At 38.2% G+C, this 27,651-nt stretch overlaps 1 long non-coding RNA gene and 1 pseudogene across 9 annotated transcripts in view; both read left to right on the forward strand.

Annotated features, from left to right (window-relative positions):
- Window positions 1-27,651, forward strand: part of LOC133776143 (uncharacterized) — a 71,416-nt gene that overhangs the window by 36,673 nt on the left and 7,092 nt on the right. For 7 of the 9 annotated variants that reach the window (XR_009868344.1, XR_009868348.1, XR_009868352.1 and 4 more), the window contains one exon: window positions 16,706-16,997. This is a non-coding gene — a long non-coding RNA (uncharacterized LOC133776143). Of the gene's footprint in view, window positions 1-3,610; window positions 4,036-16,705; window positions 16,998-27,651 lie in introns of those variants that run through there. The other 2 variants (XR_009868349.1, XR_009868350.1) reach the window with 2 other exon arrangements.
- On the forward strand, window positions 12,784-15,467 carry LOC133776300 (BAG family molecular chaperone regulator 5-like; annotated as a pseudogene).

A 27,651-nucleotide genomic window follows, 5' to 3' on the forward strand; every position in this document is an offset into this window, starting at 1 on the left:
TTTTAAATGTTAAAATATGTAAGAAAAGAGAAAAAAATGTTCAAATATGTAATTATCAGCATTATTTTGTTAATTTACCACATGGTAGAATGCTTAACAGGTAAGGGAGACAAAGCTGATATATAGAATCTGAATAAAATGATTCAGAAATGAAGATAAAACATTAATGATTACATAATAAATAATCAGGAATTATACCTTTTTAATATATTAAATTTGGATGTGGCCATGTATGTGTTATATAAAGTAATCTTATGTCTAAACCTCACCGGTACTCTTTTTACAGAAATTTCAGCTATATTATGTGATTACTCATAATCCTCAATTACATAGCTTTTAAAAGGCATTGACTCTTTTGAAAAATATTTGTAATTTGTGCTTGGGTCTTAAATAAAACTGGTATTAGATAAACACTTGTATAAGAAAAACTCTGTTTCAATATTACCATAAATGTTTTGGTCAGTAGTGCAGGAGAGCACAGAGGTGGAGCATAGACTTGATTAGAGCTGGTGATCTAGTGTGTGTCACAGCTGCCATAACAAAATACCACAGACTGGGTAGCTTAAATGTGGAAATTTGAGAAGTTCTGATTAAGATGCCTATAGATTTGGTGTCTGCTGAGGGTCTGATTTTTGATTCATAGAGTCCTTGTTGATTATTTGTAGTTTATTTGGTCACTTGGAATTTTCAGATGTTTTTAGACGTTTGTATTCTTTAGGATCCCTGATTTTCAACAGGTTAAACGTGTAGGAGTTTTAGTGGCACCCAAATAAGTTCTATCAGCTATTCCAGTGTTACTCCAAGCAAGTAAAATCTCTATGCATTTCAAGGAAATCAATCAATGCTGCATCCCACCCAGTTTCTCTCTATTTCCTGTCGAGAAATTCTAGAGCACAGCTGCTAAGGGTGTTTTAACTTAAATTCCACAGATGCAGTCCTTTTAAACATTAAAAAATATTTATTTTCCTCACATTCTATATCCCCTGGGTATCCTTTTCCAGAATGATTTAATTTCAGTTGAAAAATCTGTCAAGTCCTTTCACAATTACACTTGGGCACTCTTTGGTACAACCACATAGATTCACAGATGGATTGCTCTACTGTGTCAGTCGGACTGCGGCATATATGTGGTCTTGTGATAGAACTGTTAACAGCTTCAGTTTTCAAAATCTTTAACTGTTAACTTCTTCACCAATATTCCAGCTTTCTCTTAAGATAATTTTCAGCTAATGAACATAGAAACTTAGTTCTGTTTCCTGAACTACATACAATATATTTTTCATTTTATCAATTACATGTTCTATCATTTGTACTTCCTTGTCAATTGCAGGAGTACATTTCAGAGAATGTACCAGTCAACTTTTCTTGTCACTTCCTTTTTGTTGTTATGTTCACCTGTGCTCCCACTGCAAGTATAACCCTTTTATAAGTAGGACCTTGATTATGCATTACTTGTTGCTTAGCTGACAGTGATTTTTAACATCAGAACAATATAAAAAAACATAAATATAGCAACCATTTTGTGAACTAACAAGCAACATAATGTGCTGAGAATTTCATTGGTAATGTAAGTATTTGGGTACATACATAGTTTTATACTGGTTAAATTTTATAGAGTTAATTTTGTACATATAGGTTTTTCATAGTCACAGTTTTACATAGGGATATGTTTAGTTCTGTGGGAAAATCTTTATCCCTAAGAAGTTTATAATTGGGATTCATTTCCAGTTATTCAAAACTAAAATAAATATATTAATTTTATTTTAATAAACTCTGGAAGATTAGATATATGTCCTACTTGTGAAATAGCACTGCTGCTCTCATTTCAGCTACTTTGTTAAATCAAATCTTGAATTATTGGGTACAATGTGCTTGAACGGTGCTGCAAGTAAAGCATGAGCCATCCATGCAAGTCCTCCTTGACACAGAAACTTTAATAACCTTTATATGTAAGAATGATCAGTTATGTCGACTAAACATCTGATAAAAGACCTATCATTTCTCTTACAGGATTATAGTTCATTGTTTCATGATTTTAAGACAAATTAAAGTGTCTGTAGCTTTTGAAAAAGTGTCACTTTTGTCATGTTTGTGTGCCAATAGAAGTACAAATCAGATTTGGTGATGTCTTCTACAGTTTTTGACTCCAACATCTGTTATCTTAGTAATGGTGCCTTACATCCCAAGGAGCTCACATTTATTTTGTACTCTCTGTGTATCTTTCTCAGATGGTGTTAAGATTAATCATTTTAAAATGTAATTTTATTACTATTTTAATCTGTATTACACCTCCTTGTGTTACTATTTCTGCACCTACCAGATTTCCCATTGGTACAGCCAGTAGTCAGAATACAATGTATATGGGAAGGCACACATTTTTTATATTTTTCATGTTGCATTTGAATTTGTTATAACCATCAGAAAAAATTCAATAACCTAATTTGTGCCAATTCTAGCACTGAAAACTTCAGGAAGACTCGATTTGCTTTATCAATGTTTGGAAATAAATTTTCTAAAATCTGGAACTTGTCCAAGCAAATTTTAGTTCACAGTATCTGAGTATAATCTTGGGTCAGGTCCATCTCTCTCATTAGCAGGGACTCTTTGTTTTGTATTATTTTAGATTTTAAGGACTTTTATGGAACTTGATATTGTTTCACTTGGGAAATTTAATTTTTTGTTTCATCTTTGAGTTAATGGAGCTCACTTTTTTCACTAATCATATTCTAGACCATTCCCAGCTCTATGAACTGATGGCCATGATGATTTAAATTTTCATTGTGAGATCATCATCACCCACAACATTCTATAGGTGTCCTGGAAACCTTCATATACATAATGTCTTAGTGCTATCCTAGTCAAGGTTAATCATTCTCTCTCCTCAAGGTAATATATGCATACATATATAAATATAATATATGTAAAGTTATATATAAATATATATGCATTATTGGATTTTTATAGAACTCTGAGTCATTGTTTCTTCAATTTTGTTGATTATTCAAGTTTTCCACTGTGGGTCTAGATACTGTACATGTCTTGGCAATTATGTGATTAAGTGGCAGGATCTTGAAATGATTTTTGATCCTTGAATTATATTTTTTAATTTAATTTTAAAAAATAGGTATGGAGACCCAGAGGGACAGACAATGTGAGTCACAATCTAGTGCTTCACTCCACAATCTCATAATCAGGAACTGGACTATTAGGGAACTCTAAACTATATTTTCCTGATGATAAATAATATATAAGTATATAGGTAATATATATTAATATATGTTTATGTATATATAAATTTTGAAGGTCTAGCTCTAGATACAAACATCTGCTTTAAAGTTCTTCTGCTTATTTGAATGATCTTTGGTCTACTTCTATTCCTTAATTTGCTCTTATTTTCTTTTTAATGTAGAAGTAATGGACTAAAAATTGACAAGAATCTCTTTTATGTGCTTGTCGCATTATTATTGTCATTATCAAGTAGCTGAATTATATTCACAGTAAGGAAAGTATAATTTTTATTTTAACTGGTACACCTCTTTTGAAAATTTTGTTTTGTTTTTCAGTTTATTTTTTTTTTTCTTCTCTTTTCTTTTTTATTTGAGTGTTACAGAAAGAGAGGGACAAGATTAAGATTTTCGGGGCCGGTGCTGTGGCAAAGGCAGAGTGGATAAAGACGCCTCATGCAGTTCTGGCATCCCATATGGGTGCAGGTTCGAATCCTGGCTGCTCCACTTCTGATCCAGCTCTCTTCTATGGCCTGGGAAAGCCATGAGAGATGACCCAAGTCCTTGGGCTCCTACACCGGCGTGGGATTCCTGGAGGAAGCTCCTGGCTCCTGGCTTTGGATCAGCACAGCTCCGGCCATTGTGACCAATTGTGGAATAAACCAGCAAATGGAGGACCTCTCTCTCTCTCTCTCTCTCTCTCTCTCTCTCTCTGCTTTTCCTTCCCACACTGTGTGACTCTGACTTACAAATTAAATAAATAAATCTTTAAAAAAATTTTTTTTTCTAACTGCTGCTTCATTCCTCCAATGGCCACAATAGCTAGAGCTGAAGTTGGGGCAGGCCAAAGCCAGGAGCCAGGTGCTTTTTAGGGTCTTGCACATGGGTGGTAAAGGCACAAGTACTTGTGACATATTCAACTGCTTTCCCAGGCTATTAATAAGGAGCTGGATTGGAACTGGAACAGCTGGGTCATGAACCAGCACCATATGGGATGCTGGTGTCACAGGAAGTGGTTCAACTCACCATGACAAATGCCATCCCCTCTTTGAATTTTTTTAAAAGATTTATTTTTATTTATTTGAAAGACAGTTACAGAGAGCGGTAGAGACAAACAAGAGAGGTCTTCCATTCACTGGTTCACTCCTCAGATGGCCGCAGCAGTCAGAGCTGCACTGATCCTAAGCCAGGAGCCAGGAGCTTCTTCCCGGTCTACCATTTGGACACAGGGGCCCAAGGACTTGGACCATCTTTTACTACTTTCCTAGGCCACAGCAGAGAGCTGGATTAAAAGAGGAGCAGCCAGGACCATAAGTGGCGCCCATATTGGATGCTGGCGCTTCAGGCCAGGGCTTTAACCTGCTGCGCCACAGCGCCAGCCCCCCCTCTTTGAATTTATTCTTATCACCTGAGTATATGATCGGTAACCTAATGGAAGGCCAGCCTATGACTAAACCTATCAGTGTGTTGCTTGACTTTTACATTGGAAGGTCTTCAACATATGCAAAATTGTGATAATTTTCTTGTCCACTTTTATGTATACAGTTCATCAAAAGGATTTTTGGCCCATATCATTCTCTTTTTCCATGTGCTATAGTTTTAACTTTTCTGGTGGTTTATAAGTATAAATAAACTTTTGATAATTCATATTTTTAAGAGTAGCTATAGATGTGAGTAGCTTTCATTAAGATTTTTCTGGTAAAGGGCTCAATATTTTCTTTGCTTACCATTGTTGATCTTTTCTTTCACTTATCAAGTTTAGTGCACACTTAGGACACATTAGTTCACATAGTTTTTTGTATATATTTGTCATGCTATTGTTGCCCCTACGTTATTGCTCACTGCTACTTACAGTAATCAGAATATAGGTTAAATACTAACACACGTATTTATTTTTTATTCTGTATTGTATTTGATTCTGTATTTTATTTTTTATTCTGAATACATGTGTATGTATGTATTGATTGTGTATGTATTATTGATGTTATAAAAAATATACATTGTTTTAGTTGATGATGCATTTTAATTCAATTGTGTGACCTGTTAATGTCATCAATATCCTATTATAAGCTAACCCTACTACTATTAAATTTAGGCCTTCTTGGGTGGCATTTTTTTGGTGATATCAACTTGATGGAAGTCATCTAAATTCTCTTTGCAGCTCTTTTATGTCTCCAAATTATCAGAGCTATCTTAACCCATTCAGTCCTTCTCAATTCTCAGTTGTTATGCTATCGAGCTTTTCTGGAATTCTAGAGTACCATATATTTAACTTTAATTTTGAAGTTCTAGAGTGTAGCTATAGATTTAAGTATCTTTTCTTCAGGCTTTCTTGGTAATTACCAAGATATTTGCTTCATTTCCATCATTTTTCCTTTATTTTACATTTTAAATGCAAGTTAATGTACTATTTTTCAAACACCTTTGTATATGCTCATCACTTTATTATTTATTTATTTTTATCTTTTAAAAAATGATCTACTTATTTATTTTAAATGCAGAGCTAGAGAGAGAGAGAGAGAGAGAGAGAGAGAGAGAGAGCTAGAGAGACCCTTCCTCAGTCTGTTCACTTCTCAAATGGCTGCAATGCCTGGGGCTGGGCCATGCTGAAGCCAGGAACCAGGAGCTTCCTGGAGGTCTCCAAGGTGAGCGACAGGGGACCAAGCACTTGAACCATACTCCATTGCTTTTGCAGGCACATTAACAGGGAGATGGATTGGAAGAAGACCAGTCAGGACTCTACCCAGTGCCCATATGGGATGCTGGCATTGCAAGCGGTGGTTTATCCTGCTGCAGTGCAATGGTGGTCCCTGTGTTTAAGCTTTATGATTACTACACAAAATAAAAGTTCTACTCACAGTAATCACAATATAATCTATACCTTAATATGAGAAAAAAATTTTTTTTATAAAACTCATTGAGTCTTTTTTTTTTTTTTTTAATGTGACAAGCAGAGTTAGAGAGAGACAGAGAAAGGTCTGTTGTTGGTTCACCCCCTAAATGGCCACCACAGCTGGCTCTGTGCCAATCCAAAGCCAGGAGTCAGGTACTTCCATCTGGTCTCCCATGCGGGTGCAGGGACCCAAGCCATCCTCCACTGCCTTCCTGGGCCATAGCAGAGAGCTGGACTGGAAGAAGAGCAACCGGGACTAGAACCTGGCACCCATATGGGATGCCGGTGCTGCAGGTAGAGGATTAACCAAGTGAGCCACGGCGCCGGCCCCTATGAGAAAAAGTTTAATCTTTACTTTGTGTTTGAATATATGAATATTACCTTATTTTACCATCAAAATAAGGCTAGTGTTTACTAGTGCTAGCATTGTGAACATGGGGCCTTTTTGTTGGCTCTTTCATTATGTTGACAATTCACTAAAGTTTTTTAGGAAACCCAAGCAATTTTTATCTTTGAAGCTTTTCAGAGCCATCTAGGGCCATGGTACACTTTTACTCTTACAAGGACATTTTTTTTTTTTACCCTTTTTGGATTTTTATGTGATTGTATTTCCCAATAATATTGAAATTTCCAGTAATTTATTTCTAGATGCTGGTGTTGTTTAACTGAGATCATTTTGTAAGAGACCTGATATTTTCTGGATTTTATTTCCTGCAATTTTTATGACTTTACCTGAAAATTTATGGATAATTATTCAATAATTAGGCTCATTTTTTCTTGACACTCATTGTTCCTACCAAAATACTCTGTTTGCTCCTAGTTATCACATCATTCTATCATAACATTTACATCCCTTTATTCCCTTTATTTCCCTTTGAATTCAATACTATTCCCCATATATAATTTTGGTTTCTTAGAGAATCATGGTCTGTAGACACTTTGATTATTTTTTTTTTTCATTATAAGATTGTCAGCCCTCTGAAACTTTTTAAGTTGTCTTGGAATGTTTCCTGTAAACAGTATCTGAACAGTCTGACAAAATTTATTGTTTCATGCTAGTGAATCATACACTTTTTAAAATTTTGGAATTTTTAGGGAACTCCAAATTTATCACTGATGTTGAAATTTTCCATTGTTTTATTCTACATGAGGGAATCTCTCTATTAGGATTCTTCTGTAAAGTGGTATTTTCTTTTCTTGATTTAAGTTCCTGTGGTATGTAATAGTTTTTAAAATATAAATACAATTTTACATTGTTTTCACTAAATTCCTTTATATTTGGTAATTTGTAATTATCCCTACCAAACTACACAGCTCCAAACAAAGTGATCACAATTTACAGTGATATGAACATCACTTTCTATTTTTCTTTGATTTTATTACTGTCATTTGTGTATCAGTAATTTAGTGTATGCAAACAGCTAGATTGTTGGTTACTATCTGTATTAAAATTTTATCAACTCAATGAAATCATGTTGGTTTTTCTGGCCATTTTAATGACATCGTCTTTCAGAGCTATCTATGCATAGTATTCTCTGTCACTCACTCAAGTTGAATTTCTTTTGCTATTTCTGCATTGTGATAAGATTCAATTTAATGCTGGTTTTGAAACATCCCACAGTGTCATTCTAGACAATTTCATCTTTGTTTTTGGTTTTCTATTAACTTAAAGAGTGATGTTTGTTTGATTTCAAATGCAGGAATTTTATATTTATTCTATATTTTAATTTTAAAAATGTACATACAGAGAATACATTTCATTTATTTCACACAGTTTTTTTTTTTTTTTTTTTTTTTTTGACAGGCAGAGTGGACAGTGAGAGAGAGAGAGACAGAGAGAAAGGTCTTCCTTTTGCCATTGGTTCACCCTCCAATGGCCGCCGCGGTTGGCGCGCTGCAGCCGGCGCACCGCGCTGATCCAATGGCAGGAGCCAGGTGCTTCTCCTGGTCTCCCATGGGGTGCAGGGCCCAAGCACTTGGGCCATCCTCCACTGCATTCCCTGGCCACAGCAGAGAGCTGGCCTGGAAGAGGGGCAACCGGGACAGAATCCGGTGCCCCGACCAGGACTAGAACCGGGTGTGCCGGCACCGCAAGGTGGAGGATTAGCCTAGTGAGCCATGGCGCCGGCCTTCACACAGTTTTTTTAAAGCTTTTATTTAATGAATGCACATTTAATAGGTACAACTTTAGGAATATAGTGGTTCTTTCCCTCAGACCCACCCTCCCACCTCCACTCCTGTCTCACCTCCTACTCCCTCTCTCCTCCAATTCTTCATTAAGGTTCATTTTTTAATTTAACTTTATATACAGAAGACCAACTCTATACTAAGTAAAGATTTCAACAATTTTCACTCATACTCACACACAATGTATAAAGTACTGTTTGAGAACAAGTTTTGCAGATAATTCTCATAGTACAACTCATTAAAGCCAGAGGTCCTATATGGGGGATAAGTGCACAATGAATTTGGTTGTTAATTTAACAATTAGCACTCTTATTTATGACCTCAGTGATCACCCGAGGCTCTGGCCATGAGCTTCCAAGGCTATGGAAGCCGTTTGTATTTCACACAGTTTTAAGAATGTAATGATACTTGCCACCCTATCTTTACTCCCACACTCCTAACCTCCTTCCTCCTCCTTTTCCTATGTTCTAACTTTTATGACATATTTACAATTGACTTTATTAATTTTTTGATTGACAAGCTTAACCTTTTACTAAATAAAGAATTCAAAAAGTGGAAAGTAGAAAATCCACTATTCATAGCCAAAAGCTATAAACTAATCAAATCTCAAAATGTCAGTTTCACATGTGCATCACATTTTTTGTATTCTGTATATTAGATACCACAAATCAGGGAAAATGTATTTGTCTTTTGGGGGCTGGCTTATTTCACTAAGCATAACAGTCTCTAGTTGCATCCATTTTGTGGCAAAAGACAGGATTTTTAAAGTCTTTTTTTTTTATGGCCAAGTAATATTCTATCATGTATATATACCACAATTTCTTTATCCAGTCATCAGTTTGCAGACATTTGGGTTGATTCAATATATCATTTATTGTGAGTTGACCTACTGTAAACAATGGGATAGAGATAACTCTTTCATATTATATGATAATTTCATTTCCTTTCCCAAGAGTGGAATGGCTGAGTCTTATGGTAGAACTCTCTTCAAATTTCTGAGGAATCTCCATACTGTCTTCCATAATGGTTGTTCTAGTTTAAAACCCCACCAACAGTGTATCAGGTAGCTTTTCCTCCATGTCCTCACCAGCATTTATTTATGTTTTTTGATTTTTAGATGATAGCCATTCTAACTGGGGTAATGTGAAACCAGTTCATTGTGGCTTTTATTTGCACTTTTCTGCCTATTGATCCTGAGCAACTTTTCATGTATCTGTTGGCCATTTGTATTTTACCCTTTAAGATGCCTGTTCATATCCTTAGCCCATTTCTTAACTGGATTCTCTTGTTGCTGAGGTTCTTGAGTGCCTTACATATCCTGGATATTAATCCCTTTTAAGATGAATAGTTTGCAAATACTTTCTCCCATTGTGTTGGTTCCCTCCTCACTTTGTTGAGTGTTTCTTTGATGTGAAGATGCTTTTCAGCTTAATGTAATTCCATTGTCTGTTCTTGCCTGTATTACCTGTGCTTCAATGACTTTCAATGTTTCTCTATGTTGTCCTCTACTAATTTGATGATTTCAGGCCTTAGGTTTAGATCCCTGATCCCTTATGAGTTAACTTTGTATAGAGTTAGTGAGTAGGGATATTGTTTCATACTTTTTCATTTAGAGATTCAATTTTCCCAACACCATTTGTTGAAGAGACTGTCTTTTCTCCAGGGAGCAATTTTAGCTCATTTGTCAAAAATTAGTTGGTTGTAGATGTTTGGATTATTTTGTAGGGTTTCTGATCCACTGGCCCACATGTCTATTTCTGTGCCAATAGCACTCTGTTTTTATTATAACTGCTCTGTAATAAGTCTTGAAATCTGATGTTGTTATGACTCCAGCTTTATTTTTATTGTTTATGATTGTTTTAGTTATTCAAGGTCTCTTGTGATTCCATAAGAATTTTACAGTCTTTTCTTCCCAGATCTGAGATAAATATATTTGATATTTTGATTGGGGTCATGTTGAATCTGTTTATTGCTTTTGGTAGGATGGACATTTTTATAATAGTAATTATTCCAAGTCATGTACATTAGAAATTTTTAAATGTTTTTGTCTTTTCTATTTCCTTCTTTAATGTTCTATGATTTTCTTTGTAGAGATCTTTCATGTCCTTTTTTATATTTATCCCAAGTTATTCCAAGTTAATTTCATTTTTATAACTATTGTGAATGAGACTGACTACAAATTCTGTCTCAGCACTAGCAATTTTGTGTCTACAAATGCAATTGCTTCTTTTGCATTTATTTTATATCTTGTAACTTTGCTAAACTCTCTTATGAGTTCCACTAATCTCTCAGTAGTGTCTTGTGGTTCCTCTATGTGTAGGATTATATCATCCTCAAATAGGGATAATTTGACTTCCTTTTTTTCTCACTTGCATCCCTTTGATTTCTTTTGCTTTTCTAATGCCTTTTGCTAAAACTTCCAGGACTATATTGAATAGTAATGGAGATGTTAGGCATCCTTATATGGTTCTGGAGCTTAGTGGGACTGCTTCCTGCTTTTCTGCATCAATATGATACTGACTGTAGGCTTGCCATTTATTGCCTTGATTATGCTGAGGAATATTCCTTCTATACTCAATTTGCTTAAGATTTTATTATGAAAGTATGTTGTATTTTATCAAATATTTCTCTGCATCAATTGATATAATCATATTATTTTTATTCTTCAATTTGTTGCTGTGATGTATCATTTTTATTGATTTGCTTATGTTGAACCATCCCTGCATAACAGGGATAAATCCCCCTTCATCCAAGTGGATGATCTTTTTGATGTGTTGTTGGATTCAACTAGCTAGCATTTAGTTGAGGATTCAGTTATTGGTCTATAACTCATTGTATGTTTTTTCTTGTTTTGGAATGAAGATGATGCTGGCCTCATAGAAGGAGTTTGGGGGAGGATTCCCTTCCATTCAATTGTTTTGAAAAGTGTGAGAAAAATTGGAAGTAGTTCTTGAAGAGTATGGTAGAATTCAGCAATGAAGCCTTCTGGTCCTGGTGTTTTCTCTGTTGGGAGGGTCTTCAGGACTCCTTCAGTCTCCATCCTGGGCATTGGTCTGTTTGGATTTTCTGTGTCTTTGTGCCTCAATTTTGTATTTGTCCAGAAATAGATCCATTTCTTTTAGATTTTCCAATTTGTTGGCATATAGTTATTTGAAGTTTCCTGATTTTTCTTTTTGTTTCTGTAGTATCCCTCATAAGATTGCCTTTTATATCTCTGATTTTGTTAATTCAGATCTTCCCCTTTTTTGGTTAGTTGGACTTATGGCTTACAATTTAATTTTTTCCAAAAACATCTCTTTAGTTCACTGATATTTTGTATCATTTTAAAATTTATCTAACTTTTATTATTTCTTTCCTCCAACTATTTTTGAATTTGGTTGATTCCTATTTTTCTGGGTCCCTGAGATTTGCAATGCATTGTTAGAACATTCATTTTATGCCTAGAATCCTTTAAATGAGGTTTTAGATAAGACATGCCTATTAGGAGACTTGGGCAAATAGAATCAGTCACCTCATACAGATAATATACACTATGATAACAATAATAGTAATGGGGGTGGGTGCTGTGGCTCACTTGGTTAGTCCTCTGCCTGTGGCACCCACATCCCATATGGGCACCAGGTTCTAGTCACGGTTGCTTCTCTTCCAGTCCAGCTCTCTGCTGTGGCCTGGGAGGGCAGTGGAGGATGGCCCAAGTGCTTGGGCCCCTGCACCCGCATGGGAGACCAGGAGGAAGCACCTGGCTTCTGGCTTTGGATTGGCGTAGCTCCGGCAGTGGCAGCCACTTGGGGAGTGAACCAATGGAAGGAAGACCTTTCTGCCTCTCTCTCTCACTGTTTAACTCTGTCAAATTTAAAAAAATAATAACAGTAATGATAACATGAAGATCAAATTATTTGAAAGAACTATTTCAGGCTTTGTTGCAGGCAGGAGTTAATAAAATGGTGTATTGCTGACTAAAGACTCATGGAAAATGTATAAAGAGCTAAGGAAAAGAGTACAAATGAAAAGGTCATGTTGGAGCTGATGGCTCCCCTCCTTCCCCTGGCCTGTAGTCAACCTTGGGATATTTAAAAGGAATCAGGATAATGCTCCAGCCCTGGTGCCAGTACAAATCAATTAAGTCAGTAAAATCTCTTATAGCCATAGATTAATTTGACTGCATATTGGGAAAATGGATCCACCACAATAGCTAGGGCCTTAATTGATACTGGGGTGGAGGCCTTCCTAATTTATGGAAACCCTAATAGCTTCAAAAAGGGTTGCTTGTTACTATTACTAGAATTAGAGGAAATGGAAAATAAAATTTACAACAAAAACAGGAAAATTACCTTGGAAAGAATATTCTGTAGTGTTTGTGCCTATCATAAAATATATAATTGGAATAAATATTCCTTAAGGTATGGCCTTGAATTAACTTTAAAATATCAACTTGCTATAAAAATAGGTACTATAACAGTTTTAGTAAGTAAAGTCCCTATGCCGCTGGTGAGATTACCACAGCCAAGGTGATTGCTTTGAAAACAATATTGCATTTCTGGAGGAAATCACTGATATTATTAAGGAATATGTACAGGCAGGAACATTGACGCATACTATCACAAAATGAAATAATCCATCATGTGCAGTTACAAAGTCAGACAGAACTCTGAAAATGCATGTCAACTATCAGCTATTACATAAAATAACTCCTCTTGTTGCTGCAATGCCTGATACAATCACTCTAATAGATAATCCAGAAATCTTTTGCTTATTGCTATACTACTATTGATTTAGCAAATGAATTTCTTACTATACTTATTGATCTACTTCGATAGAATCAATTTGACTTTACCTGGCAAATTTGCCAATACAATTTTACCAGATCACTACTGTGCTATTTACATAGTCTCACTGTATGCCATTGAACAATGGGAGAACATTTAGTTGAATTTAGCATAACTGGAATGCAAATAAACCATTTTATCTAAGGTATTATTCAGGAAATGACTTCAGAAACAGTATAAGAAGCATTACACAAATTGATTACACACATGAAAAGCAAAAGGTTGGGGAATTGATCCAGCTAAAATTCCAAATCCTTCTCAAAATGTTAAATTATTTAGGAATACACTGTAATCAATGACATCAGGAAAATTCTTCCTAAAGTTCATCAAGGAAATCTTGGATCTTACTGACCATACCAATAAAAAGGAAGCTCAAAGATTTGTAGGTCTCTTCAGTTGTTGGAGGCCTTGCATTCCTCACTTGGGACAATTTTTACAGCCCCTGTATGAAGTTACAAAGAAAAAACTTTAAATGGGGAGAAAAAAAGCTAAGGCATTTGTAAAGGTCAAAGCTGCTATAAAGATTGTCCTAGATCCCTGGCCTTTGAAAGAGGGACCAGTGGAAATTCAGGTTTCTGTATAACGTGGTTATGCTGATTGTAGTTTATGTCAAATACAAGAGAGTTTTTTCTTGGGATTCTGGTCTAAAAAATTGCCTACAGCTGGCATTCAGCACACCCCTTTTGAGTAGTAGCTATTGGCTGCATATTGGGCATTAGTTGGAACCAAACAATTAATAATTGGACATGAAGTTCTCCTATGCTTGAAATACCTGTTATGGCAGGGGTAATGCATTATAAGATAATGAAGGGGAAATGGCATATATAAAATAGAGTTAAACATGGAATTGCACCATTACATAAAAGAATAGCTAATGAAGGATCCTCTCCACCAAGTAAATCAACTCCCACCTTGTAAAAAACTCTCCTGTCTGCTGAAATGTAAGATACAATAAGTTAACCGAGGAGCAGAAACAACATGTTTGGGTCACTGATGGAACAGCAAAGCATATAAGACAAATGTATCGCTGCAAGGCAATTGTTATATAACCTTTGCACAAAAGCGATTTTTAGAAATCACTGGGGCGCCATGGCCTGGGTGGGCAGTGCTTATGAAACTGAACACAACCAAAGTATGGATATGGGAAACAGCACCCTTCTATTAATAGGCTCCAGGAAATCCAGAGGGAAGTGAGGAACATAGAACAGCCAGTCATCGGCTTCAGTGGCCTGTCAGATGCCAAGAATTACAAGAAACTGGAGAGGATTCTGACGACACAGCTGTTTGAAATAGACTCCATGGAAAAAAAGGGAAAAGGAGACATCCAGGCGGTCAGGAAGCGGACGGCGCAGGAGACGGAGCGCCTCCTCAAGGAGCTGGGGCAGAATGTTAGCCTCCCGGCCGGCGGCGCACCCCAATAGGCTAATCCTCCACCTGCGGCGCCGGCACCTCGGGTTCTAGTCCCAGTTGGGGCGCCGGATTCTATCCCGGTTGCCCCTCTTCCAGTCCACCTCTCTGCTGTGGCCCAGGAGGGCAGTGGAGGATGGCCCAAGTGCTTGGGCCCTGCACCCCATGGGAGACCAGGAGAAGCACCTGGCTCCTGGCTTCGGATCAGCACAGTGCGCAGGCCGAAGCGGCCATTGGAGGGGGTGAACCAACGGAAAAAGGAAGACCTTTTTCCTCTGTCTCTCTCTCACTGTCCACTCTGCCTGTCAAAAAATTAAAAAAAAAAAAAAAAATGTCAGCCTCCCACACCCCACTGAGACCCAGAATATCTTCAAGGAGGCCCAGTCTCTGGTGCGGGTGATAGTGTCTTTATGTAGCTAGGGACAGCTGCGCCATCACCGACTTCGGGGAGAACATCCAGGACTTGAGGCTGACTGACGCACGTGATGAAAACCGTGGGAGGGTCTCGCTAGAAAGCAAGGTATCTCGCCTTAACCAAACCTGTGCCATTCAAGAAATTATCGAAGACTGAGTCAGAAAGCAGCCCTCGCTGCCACTCTGAGAGGATGTGCACCCTCTGTCGACAAGATCAGTTCTGTGATGTGCACAGTGAACAGGCCTGTGGTGTGGTGACCACACTTCTGATGGGTTCTGTCTGTGGAGGAGACCTGCTGGCACCTGTTCTGCGTGCTCTTGGGGCTGGTGGCCGACCTGGATGTTCTGGACGTGTGTGGGGGTGCGGACATCAGAAGCTACCAAAGGGAAGTGGTCGAAGGTATCAACAAGTTATTGAAATATTTGGATTTAGAGGAGGAAGCAGACACTTAGGGGTGTGACCTGGGACAGATTCTCACTTGTCTCAGTACAGCCCCCCAGGGCCCCTCCTGCTGAACATGTTGAGACCATGTATAGTGGGGCCAAGCGGGAGCTCCCAGCACCTGCAGGCTCCCCCCGTGGGTCCCTGGAACTCTCATTTTCACCAGAGTTGTTTAACGTTAATTGCCAACATTTCCCCTCAGAGCACCCATCGTTCTGAGAGCCGACTGTCACAGGTTTGTGCAGCGGGTGAGGAGCTGCGCTGCGGGCCGTGGGCACGGACGTGGCAAAGCATGAGCGGCCTTTCAGCAGGGCTTGGTGCTCTTCTAAGTCCCTCCTAGCCCCCCCCCCCCCCCCCCCCCCCCCGTGCCCCCTGCTGCCCCAGAATGAGCCCTTGTGCACACAGCCTGTAGCATTCGGAGCCTGCTGGGAACTGGGCGTGTGCCTGGCTGCCGCATGCCATCGCTAACCTGCATTTATCACGTTGTATTGTAACTTTCCGATCTCATGCCGAGAGAGTCTGTACTGAAGTGAAAGCTACTCCCCAAATTCAACACGGAATCCACGTTCAGGCAGAAACGGCTGGTGGTGTCGCTTTCTTGGCCTTGACTCAGCAGCGCCATCTGCTGCCGCGGTCCCCACAGGGAGGCTGCCGGCTACCATCCGCGCAATGAATGTGTTTGGGGCTAGGGTTTAACGCTGCGTTCTGCGAGAACACCTGTGTTTTTGGTGCATGTTAGTGTCTCCAGTTTTTCTCGCTTGTTTAATTGGCCGGTTTTATCTGGTGTTGGGGGATCGAAGTTCATTTTGTCTGTGCACGTTTTCTCGGGCAACGCTTTGATCAGGTCAGGTATGTTCCCCTGAAGAACGACTGGACCAATAGTTGCCACTGACTGATCATCACAGCGCGCTGAGTCCACGCCCCTCTATGAACTGCAACTATTGTACTGGTGTGTCTGAAGTAACTCATCATTTGAATGTGCCTACTAGTGTGCCCTTGATGATTAATGAAATAAATCTTGGCTTCGTCTTTGTGGTGGGGAAAAAAAAAAAAAAAGAAGAAACCACTGGTACACAGTTAAATAGGCAATTAGCTGAATTAAAAGCGGTACAGTAGGCCTTTGTTAATAAAAGGGGAGGAGAATGTCACATTTTCACTGGCCCATGGGCAGTTGCAAATATAATAGCTACATAGATGCCTGCTTGGAAGGATTAAAACTGGAAAATTCATGAATGAGACTTATGGGATAAGTAATTGTGACAAGACATCTTGGACATTTCACAAAATGCTAACATCTTGGTTCTTTACGTAGGTGCCCTTGCTGCTGTGAAATCTGAACATGAGTATAAAGATCAAATGGAACAACTAGCTAAAATTGCATCTAATAAAAAAATCAAAAGAGGACTATTCTCTGGAAAAATACATATACCATCATTCAGCCTACACAGAAGCACAAGCTATGCACAGGTGGGCATTAGCTGGAGGAATATCATTTAACCATCTGAAAACAAAAGGATATGAAATTTGTAAAAATACCAAGAATGGAAAGTACCACAAATAATTGGAGGATAATTGGCTTGAAGAACTTTACCAGCTCAAATATGGTAAATAGATTCTATAGGACCTTTACCTACTAGTAGAGAATACCAATATTATTTTTTTTCATTTATTAAACTTTTATTTAATGAATATAAATTTCCAAAGTACAGCTTATGGATTACAATGGCTTCCCCCCTCCCATAACTTCCCTCCCGCCTGCAACCCTCCCCTTTCCCGCTCCCTCTCCCCTTCCATTCACATCAATATTCATTTTCAATTCTCTTTATATACAAAAGATCAGTTTAGTATATATTAGGTAAAGATTTCAACAGTTTGCCCCATATAGCAACACAAAGTGAAAAAACTGTCATTGGAGTACTAGTTATAGCATTAAATAACAGTGTACAGCACATTAAAGACAGAGATCCTACATAATATTTTTTTAATTTTTTTTAATTAATTAATTGTCTATGCCATTTCCAACTTAACACCAGGTTGTTTTTTTTCATTTCCGATTATCTTTATATACAGAAGATCAATTCAGTTTATAATTAGTAAAGACCTCATCAGTTTGTACCCACACAGAAACATAAAGTGTAAAAGTACTGTTTCAGTACTAGTTATAGCATCACTTCACATTAGACAACACATTAAGGACAGATCCCACATGGGGTGTAAGTACACAGTGACTCCTGTTGCTGACTTAACAATTTGACACTCCTGTTCATGGTGTCAGTAATCTCCCTAGGCTCTAGTCATGAGTTGTCAGGGCTATGGAAGCCTTTAGAGATCGCTGACTTTGATCTTATTCCGATACGGTCATAGTCAAAGTGGAAGTTCTCTCCTCCCTTCGGAGAGAAGGAGAAAGGTACCTCCTTCTTTGATGGCCCTGTTCTTTCCACTGGGATCTCACTCACAGAGATCTTTCATTTAGGTCTTCTTCTTTTTTTTCTTTTCCATGGTATCTTGGCTTTCCATGCCTACAATACTCTCATGGGCTCTTCAGCCATATCCGAATGCCTTGAGGGCTGATTCTGAGGCCAGAGTGTTGTTTAGGACGTCTGCCATTCTATGAGTCTGCTGTGTATCCCGCTTCCCATGTTGGATCATTCTCTCCCTTTTTGATTCTATCAGTTAGTATTAGCAGACACTAGTCTTGTTTGTGTGATCCCTTTGACTCTTAGACCTATCAGAGCCATCGAATGTGAACTGAAATTGATCACTTGGACTAGTGAGATGGCATTGGTACATGCCATCTTGATGGGATTGTATTGGAATCCTCTGGCACATTTCTAACTCCACCATTTGTGGCAAGTCCGATTGAGCATGTCCCAAATTGTACATCTCCTCCCTCTCTTTTTCCACTCTGAAATTTAACAGGGATCACTTTTCAGTTAAAATTTAAACACCTAAGAATAATTGTGTGTTAATTACAGAGTTCAACCACTAGTACTAGAACAAAAACAACAACAACAAATACTAAAAAGGATAAAGTATTACATTGTACATCTAGAGTCAGGACAAGAGCTGATCAGGTCATTGTTGCTTATAGTGTCCATTTCACTTCAACAGGTTTCCCCTTTGGTGCTCAGTTGTCACTGATCAGGGAAAACAAATGATATTTGTCTCTTTGGGACTGGCTTAATTCACTCAGCATGATGTTTTCCAGATTGCTCCATTTTGTTGCAAATGACTGGGTTTCATTGTTTCTTACTGCTGTATAGTATTCTATAGAGTACATGTCCCATAATTTCTTTATCCAGTTTACTGTTGATGGGCATTTGGGTTGGTTCCAGGTCTTAGCTATTGTGAATGGAGCTGCAATAAACATTAATGTGCAGATGGCTTTTTTATTAGCCAAATTAATTTCCTTTGGGTAAATTCCAAGGAGTGGGATGGCTGGGTTGTATGGTAGGGTTATGTTCAGGTTTCTGAGGAATCTCCAGACAGACTTCCATAGTGGCTGAACCAGTTTGCATTCCCACCAACAGTGGGTTAGTGTCCCTTTTTCCCCACATCCCCTCCTGCATCTGTTGTTGGTAGATTTCTGAATGTGAGCCATTCTCACTGGGGTGAGATGGAACCTCATTGTGGTTTTGATTTGCATTTCTCTGATTGCTAGTGATCTTGAACATTTTTTCATGTGTCTGTTGGCCATTTGGATTTCCTCTTTCGAAAAATGTCTATTGAAATCCTTGGCCCATCTCTTAAGTGGGTTGTTTGTTTTGTTGTTGTGGATTTTCTTGATTTCTTTGTAGATTCTGGTTATCAACCCTTTATCTGTAGTATAGTTTGCAAACATTTTTCCCATTCTGTCGGTTGCCTCTTCACTTTCCTGACTGTTTCTTTTGAAGTACAGAAACTTCTCAATTTGATGCAATCCCAAATGTTAATTTTGGTTTTGACTGCCTGTGCTGTTGGAGTATTTTCCAGGAAGTCTTTGCCTGTGCCTGTATCTTGCAGGGTTTCTCCAATGCTCTCTAATAATTTGATGGTTTCAGGTCATAGATTTAAGTCTTTAATCCATGTTGAGTGAATTTTTGTGTAAGGTGATAGGTATGGGTCTTGCTTCAAGCTTCTGCACGTGGAAATCCAATTTTCCCAGCACCATTTATTGAATAGACTGTCCTTATTCCAGGGATTAGATTTGGATCTTTGGTCAAATATAAGTTGGCTGTAGATGTTTGGATTGATTTCTGGTGTTTCTATTCTGTTCCATTGGTCTATCCATCTGTTTCTGTACCAGTACCATACTGTTTTGATAATAACTGCCCTGTGGTATGTCCTGAAATCTGGTATTGTGATGTCTCCGGCTTTGTTTTTGTTGTACAAGATTGCTTTGGCTATTCGAGGTCTTCTGTGTCTCCATATGAATTTCAGCATCATTTTTTCCAGATCTGAGAAGAATGTCTATCTTGATTGGTATTGCATTGAATGTATAAATTGCTTTTGGGAGAATAGACATTTTGATGATATTGATTCTTCCAATCCATGAGCATGGAAGAGTTTTCCATTTTTTGGTATCCTCTTCTATTTCTTTCTGTAAGGTTTTGTAGTTTTCATCGTAGAGATCTTTAACGTCCTTGGTTAAGTTTATTCCAAGGTATTTGATTGTTTTTGTAGCTATTGTGAATGGGATTGATCTTAGAAGTTCTTCCTCAGCTGTGGCAATGCCTGTGTATACAAAGGCTGTTGATTTTTGTGCATTGATTTTATATCCTGCTACTTTGCCAAACTCTTCGATGAGTTCCAGCAGTCTCTTAGTAGAGTTCTTTGGGTCCCCTAAATAAAGAATCATATCATCTGCAAAGAGGGATAGTTTCAGTTCTTCCTTCCCGATTTGTATCCCTTTAATTTCTTTTTCTTGCCTAATAGCTCTGGCCAAAACTTCCAGAACTATATTGAATAGCAGTGGTGAGAGTGGGCATCCCTGTCTGGTACCAGATCTCAGCGGAAATGCTTCCAACTTTTCCCCATTTAATAGGATGTTGGCCGTGGGTTTTTCATATATTGCTTTGATTGTATTGAGGAATGTTCCTTCCATACCCAGCTTGCTTAGAGTTTTCATCATGAAAGGGTGTTGTATTTTATCAAATGCTTTCTCTGCGTCTATTGAGAGAATCATATGGTTTTTCTCCTGCTGTCTGTTAATGTAGTGTATTACGTTGATTGTTTTGCGAATGTTGAACCATCCCTGCATACCAGGGATAAATCCCACTTGGTCTGGGTGGATGATCTTTCTGATGTGTTGTTGCATTCTATTGGTCAGAATTTTATTGAGTATTTTTGCATCTATGTTCATCAGGGATATTGGTCTGTAATTCTCTTTCAATGCTGCATCTTTTTCTGGCTTAGGAATTAAGGTGATGCTGGCTTCATAGAAAGAATTTGGGAGGATTCCCTCTTTTTCGATTGTTTTGAATAGTTTGAGAAGAATTGGAGTTAGTTCTTCTCTAAATGTCTGGTAGAACTCCGCAGTGAATCCATCTGGCCCTGGGCTTTTCTTTGTTGGGAGGGCCTTTATTACTGTTTCAATTTCTGTGTCAGTTATTGGTCTGTTTAGGTTTTCTATGTCTTCCTGGCTCAATTTAGGTAGGTTGTATGTGTTCAAGAATCTGTCCATTTCTGATAGATTTCCCTGTTTGCTGGCATACAAGTCCTTGTAGTAATTTCTGATGATTCTTTTTATTTCTGTGGTGTCTGTTGTTACATTTCCCTTTTCATCTCTGATCCTATTGATTTGGGTCTTTTCTCTTCTTTTTTTAGTTAGTTGGGCCAATGGGGTGTCAATTTTGTTTATTTTTTCAAAAAACCAGCTCCTCATTTGGCTGATTTTTTGTAATGTTTTTTTGGATTCAATCCTGTTGATTTCTTCTTTGATTTTAATTATTTCTCTTCTCCTACTAGGTTTGGGTTTGGTTTGCTGCAGATTTTCTAGATCCTTGAGATGACTTGAAAGCTCATCTATTTGGTGCCTTTCCAATTTCTTGATGTAGGCACCTATTGATATAAACTTTCCTCTTAACACTGCTTTTGTTGTATCCCATAGGTTTTGGTATGTTGTGCTGTTATCCTCATTTACTTCCAGAAAATTTTTGATTTCTCTTTTAATTTCTTCTATGACCCATTGTTCATTCAGGAGCATGTTGTTCAACCTCCATGTGTTTGCACGTGCTCTAGGGATTCCCGAGTTGCTAATTTCCAATTTCATTCCTTTGTGGTCTGAGAAGCTGCATGGTATGATTCTAATTCTCTTGAATTTGCTGAGACTTGCTTTATGGCCTAGTATGTGGTCAATCCTAGAGAAGGTTCCATGTACTGCTGAGAAGAATGTAAAGTCTTTAGATGTAGGATGAAATATTCTGTAGATATCTGTTAGATCCATTTGGGCTATAGTGTCATTTAAATCTACTGTCTCCTTGTTGATCTTCTGTCCTGTTGATCTGTCTATCTCTGAGAGTGGAGTATTGAAGTCCCCCAGTACTATTGTATTGGTGTTTAAGTCTCCCTTTAAGTCCCTTAACAAGTCTTTTAAATAAGCTGGTGCCCTGTAATTAGGTGCATATACGTTGATAATCGTTATATCTTCCTGTTGAATGGATACCTTAATCATTATATAGTGCCCCTCTTTGTCTCTCCTAACAGTTTTTGTGGTAAAGTTTATGTTGTCTGATATTAAGATGGCTACGCCCGCTCTTTGTTCATTTCTGTTGGCATGGTATATCTTTTTCCAGCCTTTCAGTTTCAGCCTGTATGCATCATTGTTGGAAAGATGAGTTTCTTGTAAGCAGCAAAAAGATGGGTTTTGTTCCTTAACCCAATCAGCCAATCGGTGTCTTTTAACTGGACAGTTCAAGCCATTAACATTCAATGTGACTATTGAGAAGGAGTAACTTTGCCCTGCCATTTGCCAAAGATATTTTCTAATATATGGTTAGAGATTCCTGTGATCTTTTGCTGTGAGGTTTCCTTCCTTTACCTTCTATCATATTGGTGACCGTGTTTCTGTGTTTCTGTATGTAACACATCTTTAAGCATCTTTTGCAGGGCTGGACGAGTGGCGACAAATTCTTTCAATTTCTGTTTGCTGTGAAAGGTCTTTATTTCACCTTCATTCATAAATGAGAGCTTTGCAGGATATAATATTCTGGGCTGGCAGTTTTTCTCTCTTAGTACCTGGGCTATATCTCGCCATTCTCTCCTGGCTTGTAGGGTTTCTGAAGAGAAGTCAGCTGTGAGTCTAATTGGAGATCCTCTGAGAGTAATCTGGCGTTTCTCTCTTGCACATTTTAGGATCTTTTCTTTATGTTTCACTGTGGTGAGTTTGATTGCGACGTGTTGTGGTGAGGATCTCTTTTGGTCATGTTTATTAGGGGTTCTATGAGCTTCCTGTGCTAAGATGTCTCTGTCCTTCTCCAAACCTGGGAAATTTTCTGCTAGTATCTCACTAAAAAGGCCTTCTAATACTTTCTCCCTCTCCATGCCTTCAGGAACTCCTAGAACCCGAATGTTGGGTTTTTTAATAGTATCCTGTAGATTCCTGACAGTATTTTTTAGATTTCTGATTTCTTCTTCTTTTCTTTGATTTGACTATTTCCTTTCCTGTTCTCTGTCTTCTAATTCCGATATTCTCTCTTCTGCTTCACCCATTCTGTTTTTAAGGCTTTCTAATGTGTTTGTCATTTGATCTATTGAGTTCTTCATTTCATTATGGTTTCTTGTCACTATCACAGTTTCATGTTCTACTAGTTGTTTCATGTAATTTTGATTCCTCCTTAATATTTCATTTTCACGACAGAGATTTTCTATCTTGTTCATTAAGGATTTCTGTAGTTCAAGAATTTGTTTTTGAGAACTTCTTAATGTTCTTATCAGTTTTTTGAGACCCGCTTCTTGCATTTCTTCTATCTCTTCATTCATAATCTTGGATTGGGGTGTCTTGTTCATTTGGGGGCATCATAGTGTCTTCCTTGCTCTTTTACCTTGGCTTCTACGTTTGTTGTTTGGCATGTTGGAGATAATTTATGTTTTTTTTTTTTTTTTTTTTTTTTTGCTGTGGTGATTTTTTCTCGTTATATTATGCCTCTAAGTGGGCTGTCTGCTTTGATGGATCCTTAGAGGCTGTGATGGGTGTGGCCAGAGAGCTCTGCTTGATTCTTCAGGTTTAAGGCTGTGCAACCTTGCTCCTTGCTGGATCTCTCTCTCTCTCTCTCTCTCTCTCTCTCTTTTTTTTTTTTGACTCAGTTGGGATGTAATTCTGAATGGCTGAGTGGAATTGAGGGTAGTTGAAATCTGGCCTCTGTGAGTATTTGTTTGATCTACCCCTGGGACCACACACAGAGTTTATGCAGCCCTCAATGTGTTCTCCAGTTTCACCTTAGACCCAAAGTTACTGAGTTTGTGTACTCATTGCCGCTTTACATATGTAAAATGGTGCCTGCTCTTTGTTTTGCTCAAGTGGAGGGAGGGGCCTCTGCCTTTCCCCACTAATGTCTCGTGTTTCTGAGGCTTTTGTCTTACCTCCACGCTGGGCTCAGCTCCCACAGTTGGGTTTCCACGCGGTGGGCTCCTTGTAGGTCCTCTGTGTCACATCCACTAGATCCGGAAGTGTTTCCTCTGCAGTTTTTTTCTTGAATCTTTTCCTGAGGCTACAGTAATTCCACTTTTATGAAACTTTATTTTCCAGACTATGGGCGCACGTCCTCACTATTCGCCATCTTGGCTCCACCCCCCCGAGAATACCAATATTATTTGTACCTGTGTAGAGACATATTCTGGAATATTAGTGACTTGTCTTATCAGTGAGCTACTCAGAATACTTGCTGTACACTGGATGTAATCACTATATTTTGGGCCTTCTTTACAAAGTCAGAGAGACAATCATTCTCATTTTAAAGGAAATTGAGCATTGCAGTGAACACAATTTAGAATGGATATATCATATTCTTTATTATCCTCAAGCAGCATGTCTTATTGAGAATGAATGGTCTTTTAAAGGAATGTTTAAGAAAAGTGAGATAATTCTGTAGGAATTGGAAAGATAATTTATTCTTAGGATTACAACCAATAAAATAGACCCCAAGGAGACTACTCCTATAGCTCAATGAGGGTTTCAAATTTACAGGTTCAAAATCTGGTCAGAGCCAAAGTTGTCATTAAATGGTGGGTTCTGGGTTCTTCAGTTCAAGCTTCATATTAGGGGACTCTGTTCAGTGGGTAGTGACTTAGTGCTAATTAGAAGAATGGGTAGATATAGAACTAATTCAAGGAATACCACCTGGATTAGGCATACAAATCCTTACAGGGTATTTTGGACATTTACTACCTCAATCTACCTTTGCAAAACAAAAAATACAAATTTCAGAGGGCACAATAAACTCTATGTAGGGAAAGTTCAAGTTTGATTCACAACACTGGGAAGAAGCCTTGGCATGTCCTTCCCAAGGATTGTATTGTCCAGTTAAAAAGGGGACCTTGTGAAGATTGTCACAGGCCCCAAATGTCACCACCCATCTGGGAGGATTTGGATCCACAAATATTAAAATTGGATCTAAAGTTTGGGTAAAGATTCATGGTAAAGATAAACCAAGGCAATTGAGGTAATTACTGGGGGAAATATACTGCAGTAGTCACTTATTCAGTATAAGATAAGTTAGAAATATTGCCTACTAATCAGTCATTCTTGTGTGAATGAAAGTATTTTACAAGATTGCTGATATTCAGTTGGAGTCTTGATTTATGGGCATGGACACTGAACTCCTCAGTCTTCTGATCATATGATATCTTGGGTGGAGTGACTCTACCAGGACCAGATGGGACAACCTTAATTGTAGTCACCATCAAAGTTGTTATGTTTTTATTTATTTATTTATTTTTAATATTTTATTTATTTACTTGAGAGGTAGAGTTACAGACAGAGTAAGAGACAGAGAGAGAGGTCTTCCTTCCGTTGGTTCACTCCCCAGATGGCCACAATAGCCGGAGCTGCACCGATCCAAAACCAGGAGCCAGGTGCTTTTTCCCAGTCTTCCAAGCGGGTGTAGGAGCCCAAGGACTTGGGCCATCTTCTACTCTCTTCCTAGGCTACAGCAAAGAGCTGGATTGGAAGTGGAGCAGCTGGGACTGGAACTGGTGCCCATATGGGATGCTGGCAATGCAGGAGGAGGATTAACTACTGCACCATAGCACAGGCCCCAGTTGTTATGTTTTAAATATGACCCAGAGAGGAAACAACATTAGCCATTGAACAAATTCTTCAAGCCTCTATGAAAGGCACTTTGTGACTGGACATAACATCTCTATAACTATAGAATCTCAAGTTAACATCACCTGCTGCAACTATAACCTCACAGATTGACTTCCACAAGTTGACCCTGGGAAACAGATGTTAACTGTAAAACAACAATGTGAAAGTACTTCCAACAGTGTTGGAACTAATTTCACTTTTGCATATAATACTTCTCAGGTGTTGTTTTGCTTTAAAACATGTCCTTGTATGTGGTGGGCAGATTACATTAATATTGTTTATGCTGCCGGCAAAATGCAAAAGCACCCTACTGTTCCAGTCCATAAATCTTGTGTCAATGTAACTCAAAATAGAAACCTATTTTATGGTTTAACTTGACATTTCCTAGTCTAAAATCTTATAATTGGAGCAGAAGTTCTTGGTATGACACTATATTTGTGGGGCAGAAGCAGATTTAGGTGTAGGAAATTCTATGGACTTTGGGAGCCTAGCCAAGCAGACAGTGTAGTGCTGTGCAGGATTTGTCTCAGACATAAGTAGTTAATGCTCAATAGTTGCCCATGACCTTTCTGTCCCACCAAAATACCATTAATTGTGAAAAGAACTTATAACTCCCTTTAACCATTCCATAATAGCCAATTTTGCTACCTATTTTGGAATAAGTACCAATGTTACTGCATTTCTTAATTAAGCCCTTACAAAATATGTATATGTTAATTTAGAGAGAAAATGTGCAACACCTGTTAACCACAAGGACAGGTCTTACATGGAGGAAATTGTCTTCCCCATGTATACAAGCAGACCATTGGTTAGGTTTGAATAATTGGGAAAATTGTGCTGTGTTTTTTTGTATAGGGACAATGTATCATTACTATGTATACTTAGCCCATGTATTATGCCAATTTCATGTTATTCCTTTCATATGTCACCAATATTTTGCTTTGCCCCACAAAATTGGAATACTATTGGCTCTGATAACGTTACTTCCCAACTATCTGTGTGTACAGCCTGTTATTTTGGATTGACAGTGGATGATATAGTAGGCAAATAGAACCGTGAATGTTAATGCATTCTTCTAATCTATATAGCTTAACTTTTTATCCTGTCACAAATTTTGCTATGCTATTCAAGTCTCTCCTCAACAAGTGTGTATAGTAAATAATAACCAAAGCTATTTAAAGTATCTTGATCAAGTTTCCCTTTTTCTGGGTGTCGGCAACATTTTAAAGTTCTCCACTGGCAGTGTGATGTTTTTTACTCTCCCCTGAACAAATGGCTGATGTTGCCTTTCCTGAGTCCCTAACCCTGTCACTTCCTAGTGTTTATGCTTCATTATGGCCCCTTTTAAATATATTGCAAAATGCTTCCCAGGTAGCTACCTTGCTTCAGGATAATAACGATCACTTAAATCAATGCAAAATAAGAACTCACATAGTTGATAAAAAAAAAATTTGAAGGTATCTCACCCTTAGTTACTAGTGACACTATCATCATTTGTATGACTTCTTTTTTAGATCATCTACTGCACTAAAATATTTTCAGCCTTGTTTAATCCTTTATTGTTGCTGAAATTGTTATTGTGCTATTTTGTTGTAATGTCTACCTGTATACCAATATGAAAAAATGTAAGTTTACCCCCAAATTATGGATGGAGTATGTGACAGACATGTCAGATCTTAAGGCTGAATGAAGGGTTACTCCACCATGCCCTTGCCTACCCCATGAACTCAGTGACCTATGTCTGAATGTACAATTTTTCCTACAGGCTTGCTCGCTTACAGGAAAACAAGATAGGGAGCAAGGACAGATGTGTGTTCCTCTGGGTTCCTAGCCAGTTCCAAGAAAAATGGACAGTCTACCTAGTCCCACATAGGGTCTTTGTTCAGAATAATTTTAAGATACCATTGGAGGGAGAGACTTTGAAATCTCCCCTGCAGAGATGAGGCTCTGTGTGGGACCCCCCCCCCCCACAA

Source organism: Lepus europaeus, chromosome 17 (genome assembly GCF_033115175.1).
Source record: "Lepus europaeus isolate LE1 chromosome 17, mLepTim1.pri, whole genome shotgun sequence".
Taxonomy (NCBI): domain Eukaryota; kingdom Metazoa; phylum Chordata; class Mammalia; order Lagomorpha; family Leporidae; genus Lepus; species Lepus europaeus.